Here is a 13,179-nt window from a genome sequence, read left to right as displayed (position 1 = left end):
AGTTTAGATTTTTCCAATGTAATCTTGGGCTCTAAAATAAACTGGTAATGTATAATTTATAATTATAATTGAGTATTTTCGTGGTTAATCTTTAAATTATTATTTATTCAAAAAATTCACTTAATTTCATATCTAATATGTAACTAACTGAAAACTGATAATAAAGCAGCAGATATGACGAAATAGTGTAGACTTTTTTTAATGTCGGTAATAGAGTGTATGTATAATAACTAGAGAGCGGAAAATATGCAGCAAAATTTTGGGAAATATGATCATATGACATGCATCAAATTTATGCAAATATGCAATAACTTTCTTAATATATGCAGAGATATGCAATTGCATATGCTCCAAAAATAAAAAAAAGCGTAATAACCGAACTAAATTTGTTTATAAATTGCAAAAACACCTCACCTTTTATTACAAAAAATACATAAATCACATTGCAAAGTGCTTAATTAGATCTCACTGACAAATAAATGACATTTTTTAAGATAATATTCTTATACTCAAAAATAAATATTTGTAAACAGAACGAATTAAAAAATAGTAGTAATCGACTATTTAATTACTATTTTGGTAACAATTTATTTTTAAATATTTTTCGAAATATTGTAACAAAAATTTTTCCGGTGATTCTAAAGTATGTATTTGTAAATAGAAAAACTGCGTACTGCGTCCACAGATGTAAAAATACTTATCGGATTAGAGCAGTCACAACAAAACACAGTTCCTTCTTGAAGAATAAGTTCAGGAAAAGGTTTAATTCATAAATTAATTTGAGTTATCTACACATTGACACACATCTCTATCGCTTTAAATACTTAAATGCAAACTCACGATGAAAAATAATAGGATAACGTCCCTTCGACCATCATAAAACACCATTAATACAACGAACAAAAATATTGAAATGAACGGTATTTCCAAAAGTAATTAGGACCCGAATTTACCTGGAAGGATGGCTTAACACCCGGTGGTTCCTCGAAACTACTATAAAACCCAAACCTTTCCCAGTTATTTGAAGCTCAGGACAATATTTGCTATATGATTAATGAAATTTCGTTTTTCTAGAAAAATGCCGATCGAATGGCATTTTTTTTTTTCAAAGTAGCACAAAAATTGATAAAAATGCAAAATATGGACCCGTTACGTGAAATATGCAGCAGAAGGTAAATATATGCAAATATGCAATTTTTTTATAGCTGTTACTTAGTTTATATCGTGGATTTCAAGCCGATTGACTCAGTCCGATCCGATTGAAACTAATGGTATAAACGCTGCAGATCGAATGTTGAAGCGGATTGACTATCAAAATTCGATCCGACAAACTAGTCGGATCGAATCGAACCGATCGGATCTAAGACGGATTCAAATGCTTGAAGATGCGATGTAAACGGGCTTGAACTTTTATAGGTTTATTATTTATGTTGACCACTTCACAGATAAAAAGAAATAATGTTACACTATTATCTTTCTCCAAACGTCAAACTCAAACCAATTTCAAACTACAAATCAGTAGATCGAACGGACTGTTTTCCGTGATATAAACGCCCGTAGATTAAAGTGAGTTTGACAATTTCGATCGTCTCGAAATTCGATCGGATCGAAATCTACGATATAAACAAACTATGTATTCATTTTTAATTAGCATGATTCGTTCACATATTAAATATCAAGACTTATATGCAAAAAATAACGGATATGCAAATTTCATAAAATCCGCTCTCTAATAATAATCAATACATCGGGTATGTTTCTGTTGTTGTCTTCGTTGGACACCACTGTATTTACAGTATCTAAGCAGGTATACGTTTCCGCCCCTAAAATCCCACGTGCGGCATCCTTTGCCCACATAAATACAGTACCTGGAATGAAAACAGAAACAGAAATAGTTTTACAACACCTTATCAAAATTTAAAAAAACCACTATGGTATTATTTGAAATTTATTGTTAAAGATTATATGGTCAATTAGATGTGGGTCGTCGTATTCTTTAAAAAGTGACCTTCGTCAGTGAGTTCGTAATGCTTAATTAATAATTATATTCAGAGCGAAAAATACAACGGCTTTATTAGAAATATACCAAAGACAAGTTTTTTTCATTGTAATAATTTCTAAGAATTATTTCTGTAAACTTGTTTACTTGAAATGTTATTTTGTAAGTACCTGCTTGGCAAATTATAAATAGAACATCTGTAAGGTGACCAGATTTCAAAAGTCCGAAATCGGAACATTAGTTTCCATTTCCATCGTAATCTGATATATAACTGCTTTGAATATTTTTAGTTGTAATATACTAACAGTACTGACAAATGCTGACATTTAAAACAGTGCTGACAACCGTATCGATACAAGTTTTGTTCCCAATTTTTCACAAAATAAAATTACTATTCATGAAAATTAGTGATTTATCCGAGGATTTATCTTTATTCTTATCAGATTTATATAGAAATCGGAACATTCACGGAACGAATGTTTTAATCGGAACATTTATTAGACGAAATTTGAAATAGGAATTATTAGAGTATTGAAATCGATACAGATCCGATCACATCGGAAAGTCTGGTCAACTTAAACATCTGGGGTAATATAGGGAAGACCCAACGACACAAACAAAGCCATAAAAATTATTTGCCCATTGTCCCTGAAACGAGACAAGGTTTTGAAGAGTTCATTCGTCGAATTTTGATTTTATAAAGACGTTTATAAAGCGATGATGGGTAGCAAAAAAACTAGAGAGTGGTTAATTTTGATTTTATTAAATTTATTTTATCTAATGAAAAAATAACGCTCAACTTCTGCATTTACTATCCACCAGATGTTTGGGGGGTGCAGTCGGACCTTTGTTGGTTTGGTTTGTCTATGAGTCGGACGATCCCTTTTTTCCGCATTTATGGTTATTGCACTTCACACTCACAGTGAAGCTGTCGAATTCCATTTAGCCATTTCGTTTACAACCACCGAACCTTTCTGGTGAATCCGTAACTCACTTCATTTTTAATGCAGTTTTGTGAAAATTGTGTGGGTTGAATTTACATTAGGTAAGTTAATATAATTCTAATGAAATAATCATTTTAATTTTTACATGCTTCTGTTGTTTTTGATAACTGTACGTAAATAACAACAACAGTTTTTTCAGACAAGCTGGAAATACCACCATTAATCACTGAAGATACACCCGCTGATTTTGAAGAACTTACGGTGATTGTTTTTGAGAGTGAGGCGCTTTGCCATAACATGTTGCAAAGGTATGTTACTGCAATTTTTTATGAACTAGGTGCTAATGAACATAATTTTACTCTAGACTTGAAACAAATACAAAAAATATCTGCGAAATAAAAGAAATTCTAAAGGAAACGAGTGAACAAATCTCCAATATGAAAACGTCATCAAATGTGACAAATCAAAAAGAAAACAGTAATAGAAGATATGCCGCCAAGACCACAAGTAAACAAATTTTGAGGAATTAGAAGATTATCTCTGCCTACTACAACAAGCAGGTTTCTTTGTAAGTTAAAAAAATACAATTAGTCCAGTCAAATTAGCGATCAACCTCGGAATGAGAGATAATAAGCTGAATTTTCGTATATACCTTCATTTTAGCGTTCTAAAAGTTGTCTCAAAAGTCTCATAAAATCTCGTGTCTGCGTCGTAAGTTATTCAAGGTCAAAGGTCAAGAAAAACATTATTTTGCGATTATCTCGGTTTCTATTGCTCTAATGATGTTAACACCTATTATCATAATTGTAGAGCACAAAATTTGGGACAAATTTTATTTGAAACATTTTTTGATACACTTAATCGTTTTTGAGATAGAGGGCAGTGGGCGCGCAGCGTTCATCCATACATACTGTAATGCAATCAACCGTGAATATCTGTGAATACTACCTTGAATTTTGAAAAATTTGTATTATTTATCAGTTAATACATTGCATTTAATAACATTTTGCATATTTTCAATACATTTATTTAATGATACTTACCTACTTTGTGTAATTAAAAACTCTTTAAATGACATATTTATTGTAGGTATATCTTAGGTTAGATTATTATATATCTTAAAGTTATATTAATTTTTTCAAAGTAAATTTTAAGGAAGTAAAACGAGTTAATATATTTTAATTTTATCTTTATTCAGCAGCTGTACATTTCTTACGATTGAAATTGAATTGCAGTGAAAATCTATAAATTTTTAATAAGTTAAAGAACAAAAGTATCAATTTTCTTCTTCACCGTCATCTTCTGGACGTTCGGGAATTTCTGTTTCATCGTCGTTATCTTCGGTGCCCTGAATTGTTGTTTCCAGACCTTCCAGTTATAATCATGATAGAAAAATAAGTATTTAAAAACTTACACATTTTAAAGATATAAATAAATTGAGATATACAATAAATATTTCATTAAATGAGTTTTGAATTACACAAAGTAGGTAAGTATTATTCTATGAATATATTGAAAATATGTAAAATGTTATTAAATACAATGTATTAATTGATTAATAATACAAATTATTCAAAATTCAAGGTAGTATTCACAGATATTCACGGTTGATTGCATTACAGTACGTATGGACGAGCGCTGCGCGCTCACTGTCCTCTAGCTCAAAGACGATTGAGTGCATGAAAAAATATTTCAAATCAAATTTGTTCCAAATTTTGTGCTCTACAATTATGATAATAATTGTTAACATCATTGGAGCAATAGAAACTGAGATAATTGCAAAAAACTGTTTATCTTGACCTTTGACCTTGAATAACTTACGACGCAGACACGAGATTTTATGAGACTTTTGAGACAACTTTTAGAACTCCAAAATTAAGGCGTATACAAAAATTCAGCTTATTGTCTCTCATTCCGAGGTTGATCCCTTTTTTATGCTAAAATGACTGGACTAAATATATTTATATGTACTTACATATAACATAATTTTGGATATTATATACAGGTAGATGCCTGTAATACTATAACACTTTTTAGTCACCTACTAAACATGACACATTTCGCTTAACACGTTACATACATAGTGGGTTGCAGAAAAGTCTTATAGTGAAGCACCCTGTATGTTATACATATTATATATATTCCAAATAGATTCGGAAAAAAAAATCCTTTAATTGTCACACGGATTCAAAGTAATTAAATTGCTGCTCCAGTTTCAAGAAACAAATACGGAACATCTTGTTAAATGTAAATCATGCGGCAATGATTTATTCAGTTTCCATTGTGACTAAATTTTTTCTTTATTTTTGCTGTGTGTTGCTTAGATGAAAACAAATGGCACTGAATGAGGTGTAGATCTTGATATTTTTTCCCCTGAATTAGGACTAGATAAAAGAAATTACTTAAAATTTTCTCTACTTCGTGATGTTGTGGTTTTATTTTCCGAACTTATTTCAGAGTCACTCGATATATACACATAAAAATATTTTCTTCTTTTCTTATTTCAGGAACTGCTATCGTCCCAGATAGGTGGTAATGGGAAAAAGAACAATGTGGGCGGTATATTAAAAAAAAAAAAAAATTCAGTGAATTTGCTGTAGTTTGTTTGTTCGGTAGGAAAATTCCAAAATGGCTGGGACAAAAACAATGAATATTATGAAAGGTATTTTTTTTTTGCAATAAATATAATTATTACAATTTTTATTTTTGAAGAAATTACAATGAAGACCCATTCCGCAATAGAAAAAGAAGTAGAACAACACTGCTCAGAGTGGCTACGGCATTCTAGTCAACGCCTGAAGAAAGAAAAAACAACGACAGTTTATAGTTTCTGTGTCTTTTTTTAGGTGTAAATTATATTGTATTATTTTCGAATTAGGAAATCATATATATATTTATTTATTTATATTATGAATTTATATTAATTTTTATATTTTATTACTTATTACATATTATATTTTTTCAAACATTGAATAAAATAATAATTTACTGTAAGCTCTAAATTTTACTCTCCATATCCATATCCCTAAATGGTAACTAGATTTTCTGAAATGCCTATTCATATCGCATAGATCATGTTAATAAAATATACTGAGAGTCATATGTTTACGATGTTGCGATATATACGTAACGTCTATGTCCATTTAATACGTTATATTGGCGTTTAAAATAAAACGTAACAGATACATCAAAATATAGAGAATCTAGCGACATACTAACACAACGTTATGATGATGTACCAGCGAGCACGTCTCTAGTCTGAAACAGTGTGGATGTCACCAGTATGTTACAAGCATGGGTCACTGTTGATTACATTACATAGCACAGGGAAAGCAAATGTACGCAGTTTGGGATGTAACAGCTAACAAGATCGTAGACAGAGTTAAGTGGCATTAACATCGTTACGACGTAACTGTGTTTACTGGGTATGAGCCCGTGATTGGGCAAAACATGCGCGTTGCCTCGCAACGGACCTCAATTAAAAGTTAATCGCGAATTAACTTTAACTTCGCTTTCTATAAATCGGGTCTTAATACAATAAAACTCATTTTATATTTAGAAAGATCTTTATTGTAAAAGTGACTTATTTGCTGTACAAAAGCAAGACGAAAGACGATCTATGATTTGGCGAATGCCACTCTATTGCAAGAGAACAATAACAGATCCAGATGTACTAAGACGAAGAAGAAATGGGTTTGGAGTAATTCTCAGTCATCACTGGCATCAGAGTAGTATGCGAATCGTGCGTATGTTCAGGATGTTCTTTCCTGATTGGCCTACTTAGTACTTAAGCATAGAAAGCTTGCAAGAATTTGACTCGGTACATGTCGGCACAAGAGTACAAGTAGATACTTAAGTATAATTCGCTTCTATCTTAGTTGTAAGCTTAAAATTATCATTACTGAATATGAGTGATTTGAAACGAAGCTTTAAGCAGTAGGCGTTCGCTACATGTTTTACTTTTTAGTTTCGTTGAGAAAGCGATACTTATAGAATTGGTAAATACTTTGATAACTATTTCCTTCGTTCAGTACTAGCAGGTATTAGAAGCAAAATGACAAGAGGGATTAAAGAGAACTATTTTACTACAATCAGCAGAATGTCCGATCTAGTATCCGTCTTATCTTTGACTGTCCGTTTTATATCTAAGCTTTCTGCTTTATCACTTAATCCTCCGATCCCCTAATTTCTTGATTGCTCGATTGCTCTACTGCTCAATCGCTCCATCGAGTATTCAATAAACTAGGTGACAATCAAGATGCAGAATTCAGGGCAAATTCCTAAACTTCTCTGTAATTGCATTTGTACTGTGCAGTACTCAACGTTTTAATAAAACTATAACCGAGTTTGTCCACTTATTCATCCCCTCCAAAAAACTGAACACGTCATCGTAAAATTTTGTTCAGTAGATCTTATATGTATATTGTTATGAGTTAATTTTATTATAAAATACCTTAAGACACAAGCAAAGGTTTAATGATTACAAAACATCAACTCATTAAAATTAATGCATGAATCGAATTGTGTGGCGCTATTATTAGTGTTACATTGTACATAATGATATATTTGTCGTCAACACAAAAATGATACCGTCTTTTAAATAAAACAATTTTTCAAGAAATTTTCATTGTAAAATAGTTTTGATCTGTACTGAAATTCTATTATAACTGCAGTTATGTAAATCCTAGGTTTCAATAAGAATTTGATTATCAAAAATAAAATGCACATTTATTTAATCTCTTTGGTTTATTCCCGCGCAGAAAATCCGTTGGTAAAATTCGGTACGTAAGTACTTACTTGCGATACACCTGTATATTTAAATTTAAATTCCCTAATGAACATATTCTTTTTTACGCTTATTTATACAGTGGCCACGATACGTTTTATTTTACTAATACCCAACAAGCAAACAAAACACGCCAACAAATTTAAATATCAAATGTATTTTCTCATTTGAATAAAACTTACACCACTATGATAACTCTATCCTCATCGCACCCTAATTAACTAAACGGCTAAGATCCGGTCCAAGTAAATTTAGGGTTAACCCAGAAACTTAAACCACTCCAATAATTTACGCACGCTCCATTTCCATTACACAGACCAATCTGATAATATGAAATGCCTCAAAAAAATAATAAACGCTGACATTATTTCACAGATGACAATAAAAACCCCGACAGATGCTTCAATTAATCACCATAAATTTCGTGCTGTTGTAGTGCTGTAAAAGAGAGTCTCATTGTCCATTCCAATTTACAGTTCAACTGATCAATACGACTCTTGTGAGTGAAGGCATGAGGGTGTTTTGCCCGCATTAACTACTTTAGTTGAGCTGTTATATTATGTATAGTGTTTCTAACATGTTTTAGTAGATATGTGAATTATGTTTTATGACAGTGTAGTTACAAATGAAGACAGTGATATTTTCTATGCAGTAAAAGAGGCTGGAGATGGGAGTCTCGAGGGTTAATGTTTTATGGGTGTTGGCGCGGCTTAGATGTAGCAGTTTATGTGCACTATGTTATAAAGTGTTCAAAAAATAGTCTTTGTATTTGGAAAATATTGTATATTATTAGTATTAGAAAATATTAGGTAACTATTATAAAATGTTATAGGTTAATTATTATTGATGTATTGCTTTATATATCATTCTGTATTTTTCCTTTTACATATTTAGTACATGTGGACGAAAACGGGTGTATTTTTCATAAAGTATTATGTACACCTTAATAAAAGGACGTAAACTATTTATTATAAATGTTTATAACTAATTTGCTTTGTGTTTTTTTTTCGATACTTATTTTGTTAAAATATAATAAACAAACCTAAATTACAAAAATAAAAGTATATCAAAAAGACAAGATATTGATAAACGACATAAGATTTCTGTTAGGAGATTTTAATGGCAATAAAAAGAAGAGACAAACGGATAAAATACATACAGCTTGGTAGCGAATGAGATTATTGATTATGTCCTACTAGATAAGACGGTGTTCAGTGAAGCAGATGTATTTTAGACAGAAAATAGAATGAATTTGGAGTAGAATAAAAAGGGATGAGCGTAAATAATTATAACAACAATGAACCACATTATTTTAATTTATAGACAGCGCGGGCATAACAGGCTAGGCCTCTGCCCGAACGCAAAATTAATAATAATAATAATAATAATGATTAATTATAAAGATTTATTTTTGTCATATGGACAATTGGTCACATAAAAAAAAAAAAGTTGCTGGCACTTAATGGGAAATTTGAGAATAAGCGCTTGAAACACAAACTATTGAAAACATTTTCGAAATGTTTTTAATCAGTTTGTTAATGGAAATAAAAATATTCTAAGTACAGTGTTATAAATGTCTATAAAAAATGATTCATACATTCAGCCGTCGTTGGAAAAAAAAATGAGGAAATTTGCAGCGTGTATGAAATGCTGTTTTTACATACAATTTTATTTTTACAATTAAAACTTAAATAAGACACAAAAAGTGTTGGAAGTGGTCTCCACCTTCTTGTAAACACAACCTAAGCCTTTTTATAGAGGTACTGCGATGTATGTACTATTTATACAAATAAATATACCTATGGTTTTCTGGGAGTTCTGTGGTAATTAATTAAAAAAGTGGTTTTTAGTCAACAAAAATACTGAAGCACAAACGTTGTCACACATCACTTTGTTCTTACAAGAATTTTTTCCTGCACATGAAGTTAAAAATAAGAATCGACTATCAAAAGTGTTGTTATATCAAAAATTGACGTGTTTTAAAGACAATGAATCTTTTTATTACAACCTGTATTACTGGTTATCTACTTCGCAGCTGCAATTAATTAACGTACAATATTTTTTAAAAAGAACAGTAAACTATAAATCTTATAGAGTACACATAAATAATAATTTTAATTACCAAACGTTACGTTACGTTGAATTTAAACCATGGTAATTACAAAAATGTAAAAAGTTAAAAACATTTTTTTAATAAACTTCCCCTTTTATGCTTAAACTAAACTTAACACTAATATCTTTCATTTCAGAATCTTCGAATCTTTAATCATTCACAGTAATCTTTTAAAATCTTCTCCATGTTGCATTTCAAAAATCTGAATGTAGTCTAGGCTTTAGTCACTTTTACGTTTGAAGTTTAAAAGATTTGTCACGTCGCATGCAGTGTTAGCATGTCCACGGTGTCAAAAATGATTAAATTAAAATATAGGGTTATAAAACTTCCAAGTGTTTCACACTTTGTGACACTGGAATGACATTATAATGTCCAAAGATTTTCTGGTTTTCAGACTACAATATGTACCTACAATTTTTTATTAATCAAAATAAATCTGGTGCTTAAATCAATATATTTTTATATTTTACTCATATATTAGAAAATTTTCAAGATCGAAATTTAAACACATTTTAATAAAAAAAATTTTCGAAATTTTTTATTTCCAATATTAAGTTCAAAAAATACAGTCGCTACAAGATTTATCATGTTATAAAAAAAATTGGTGTTTCAAAAACAATTTAACTTAAAATATTAAAATGTGTATTTATAAAAAAAGTAAAATTGTAAAAGTATTAAGAAGAATCTAATGTAGCACTTTTATTTTTAATGAATAAAGCAATTATGGTTGTAAATTTTAAAAAAGAATGTTCGTCACACAAGCATTGCCTGATGACCCGAGTTCAGTTTCAGCAACTGAAAACAGATCTGCCTCACGCTCAGGAGACGAAACTATCACTCGTCATCGTGGCTGCGACAACACCATATTTGAATGTGGAGTGTGTGAAGATCAACTACAGAAATGATCCTGTGAAGTACCTTATGATCTTGATGTGTACAACTTTTAGAATGTGGTTATTAGCAAAGGGGCTTGAGGTACTTGAGAGTAAAACCCTCCAGTGCCCTCTATAATTACATCTATAAGTAGTGTAATTGGGGAGGGGGTGTTATTTTACTTCTAACCCCTTCGTCACTGTACAGAATTAATAAGAGTGTTTACAATTTTTTTTTTATTTTTGAAAAATTATTACCTTAAAGTGAATTAGGCATGCAGTTTTTAAAAATTAGGTGGCTGTCCATGATTTCCTTTTAGTTTCAGTACCTTAGTATATCCTTCCTAAAGGATATCACAGGCATAATCTATTTATAGTTACCATAACTGTCCTGATTTATAAACATGTTTTATTGTTTTGTTCATCTTAGCAAATTTTTTTCAACACGCGGTATAAAACTTAAAAAATAAAGTACTGTTCACTTGTAATAACACATGGTATATAAAATTCGAAACTTTCTTTTCACCGAGTACAAAATTGGTTGGCCCACTTCAGTTGAAATGAATGATTGAAATATAAATTCCAGTACCCGCCATTGTACTACTGCGAGCTTGCCTAATTTATTTCAAACGTACTAAAGCACAGAAATCAAATTATATCTACCAAAAAATTGCTACGATAGAAATATTCAGATTCTGTAGTTCTAAGCATTGTTAAAAAGGAATTTTCAACCGTAGGTATTTGTTCACAAAACGTATGTTATCAAGTCGACGAAAAATCTTTTCAAAATGATCGTACTATGTAATTTTGCATTTTGTGATCTGAGCAAAAGTTTTGAGAATTATTATGTTTAAAATTTTCAAAAAAAAAGAACCACTTAGACTGTCTCATGTCCGTCCAAAAGCAAAAAGCCTGTGCTGAAGGATTATTGATGACTTGAATTCAGGTTAAATAACTAAAAACACATCTGTTTCACACTCGGGACACGAAACTACTCGTAACTATGTCTGTATTACTCCATCATCAAAAAATTGTTGTAGAAAATTTAATGTTTAATTTTTCGTTCGTCACAAGTTAGTTCATAATAGTGCAGTTGCTGTACAAATACGTCTAAAATCTGTCGTCTGAAAAAACTAGAGTAACTAGACCCATTAAATGCTTGCTAGGAATTGTGATCCTCATTCCGAATTTGATTAAATGTAAAGGGGTTTCCACAAAATTATGGGGATTTTCAACACCCACAATGGTTTCGTACGTTTCCAATATGTTTCTTGTAAAGAAGAGTTGTTGTTTTGAAACTCAGGAAATGCCTAGAAATTCATACTTACACCTAAGGACTGAATATTGTCATGTATATATATCTTGAAAGATTCCACTGAGATAGTACGCCCTTGCAATAATAATATCTTGCTGTAAAAAGATATTAATGTGAGAAAAAGCAAAGAAATCTGAATGGATAACAATATCAGAAAGTTTTTACGGCAAAAGCAGCTGGAACAAAATGGAATTTTAACAGCAGAAGTTTGTGTTGGCCGTAATTTTACGGGTATAATTATTGTTTTCTAATTGTTGTTTATTTTGACGTGGCAGTTATGAGAACGAGTTCGTTTTAGAATAAACCAAAATACAAAGGCAAATAAATGGTGCATTAACTTTTAATGTTTATATACAACTAAATATCAGTTGATTTAAAATAAAAACACTTTTTGTATAGGTGCTCTCCATATTTTCGGATAAAATATAGGAGTATACAAAATCATATTGCCACCAAAACTTGGAATTTAAAGGGAAGCAGATATTTAAGGGTAAGAGTTTGTTTTCCTTTATATTATTGAAGATTCTTACCGCTAGTGAGGAGAGAAACTTGGCCATACTTAAATCTTACCTACTTCTTCATTCAGAGATAAAAATAAAAAATTGGTCTAAAGAGTTTAGACAGTACTTCCCTCGATGTCGGAAACATAACGAGTGCATGCCTATTATGTTTTTTTTTTCGCAGTGGATTTCAAAGAATTCGGTTTTGTGGTTCCTGAATAAATCAATAAAATAAATTTAAGCATACATTTTTTTTTAATCACCAGGTATATGCAAATTAAAAAAATATGGATGGAGTGATATATCACAAGTACAGACTCATCATATTTTGTACATTTTAGATAGGATTTATTCGGCAAACTTTTGAGCTGACGTTATCAAGTTTTTGGAGGGGATAACCAAATATATTTTGACCAAAGATTTATGATGCTCTTTATAGCCTTAAAACATCTGCAAGATTACAAAACATTCGGTTCTGTAGTTCCTGATTAAATCAATAAAATACATTTACGCATCATTAATTTTTTTGGGTCACCCTGTATACGCAAATCCAAAAAATATGAATGGAGTGATAAATCACAAGAAAAGACTCATCTTTGTACATTTTAGATAGGATTTATTAAGCAAAATTTTGTGGTGACGTCATAAAG

General features: G+C 30.7%; 1 non-coding gene across 1 annotated transcript; it reads right to left on the bottom strand.

The window, feature by feature from the left end:
• Positions 1–10,594: 10,594 nt before the first annotated feature.
• On the bottom strand, positions 10,595–10,763 carry LOC135144864 (small nucleolar RNA U3). Its single transcript, XR_010283249.1, has one exon. It is a non-coding gene; the product is annotated as a small nucleolar RNA U3 (small nucleolar RNA).
• Between the last annotated feature and the right edge of the window lie 2,416 nt (positions 10,764–13,179).

This window comes from Zophobas morio, unplaced genomic scaffold, assembly GCF_036711695.1.
Source record: "Zophobas morio isolate AGI-343-1 ecotype UQ-CSIRO unplaced genomic scaffold, CSIRO_AGI_Zmor_V1 ptg000108l, whole genome shotgun sequence".
Lineage (NCBI taxonomy): Eukaryota > Metazoa > Arthropoda > Insecta > Coleoptera > Tenebrionidae > Zophobas > Zophobas morio.
The sequence above is the reverse complement of the archived record's forward strand: the minus strand, read 5'-3'. Positions and strand labels throughout refer to the sequence as shown.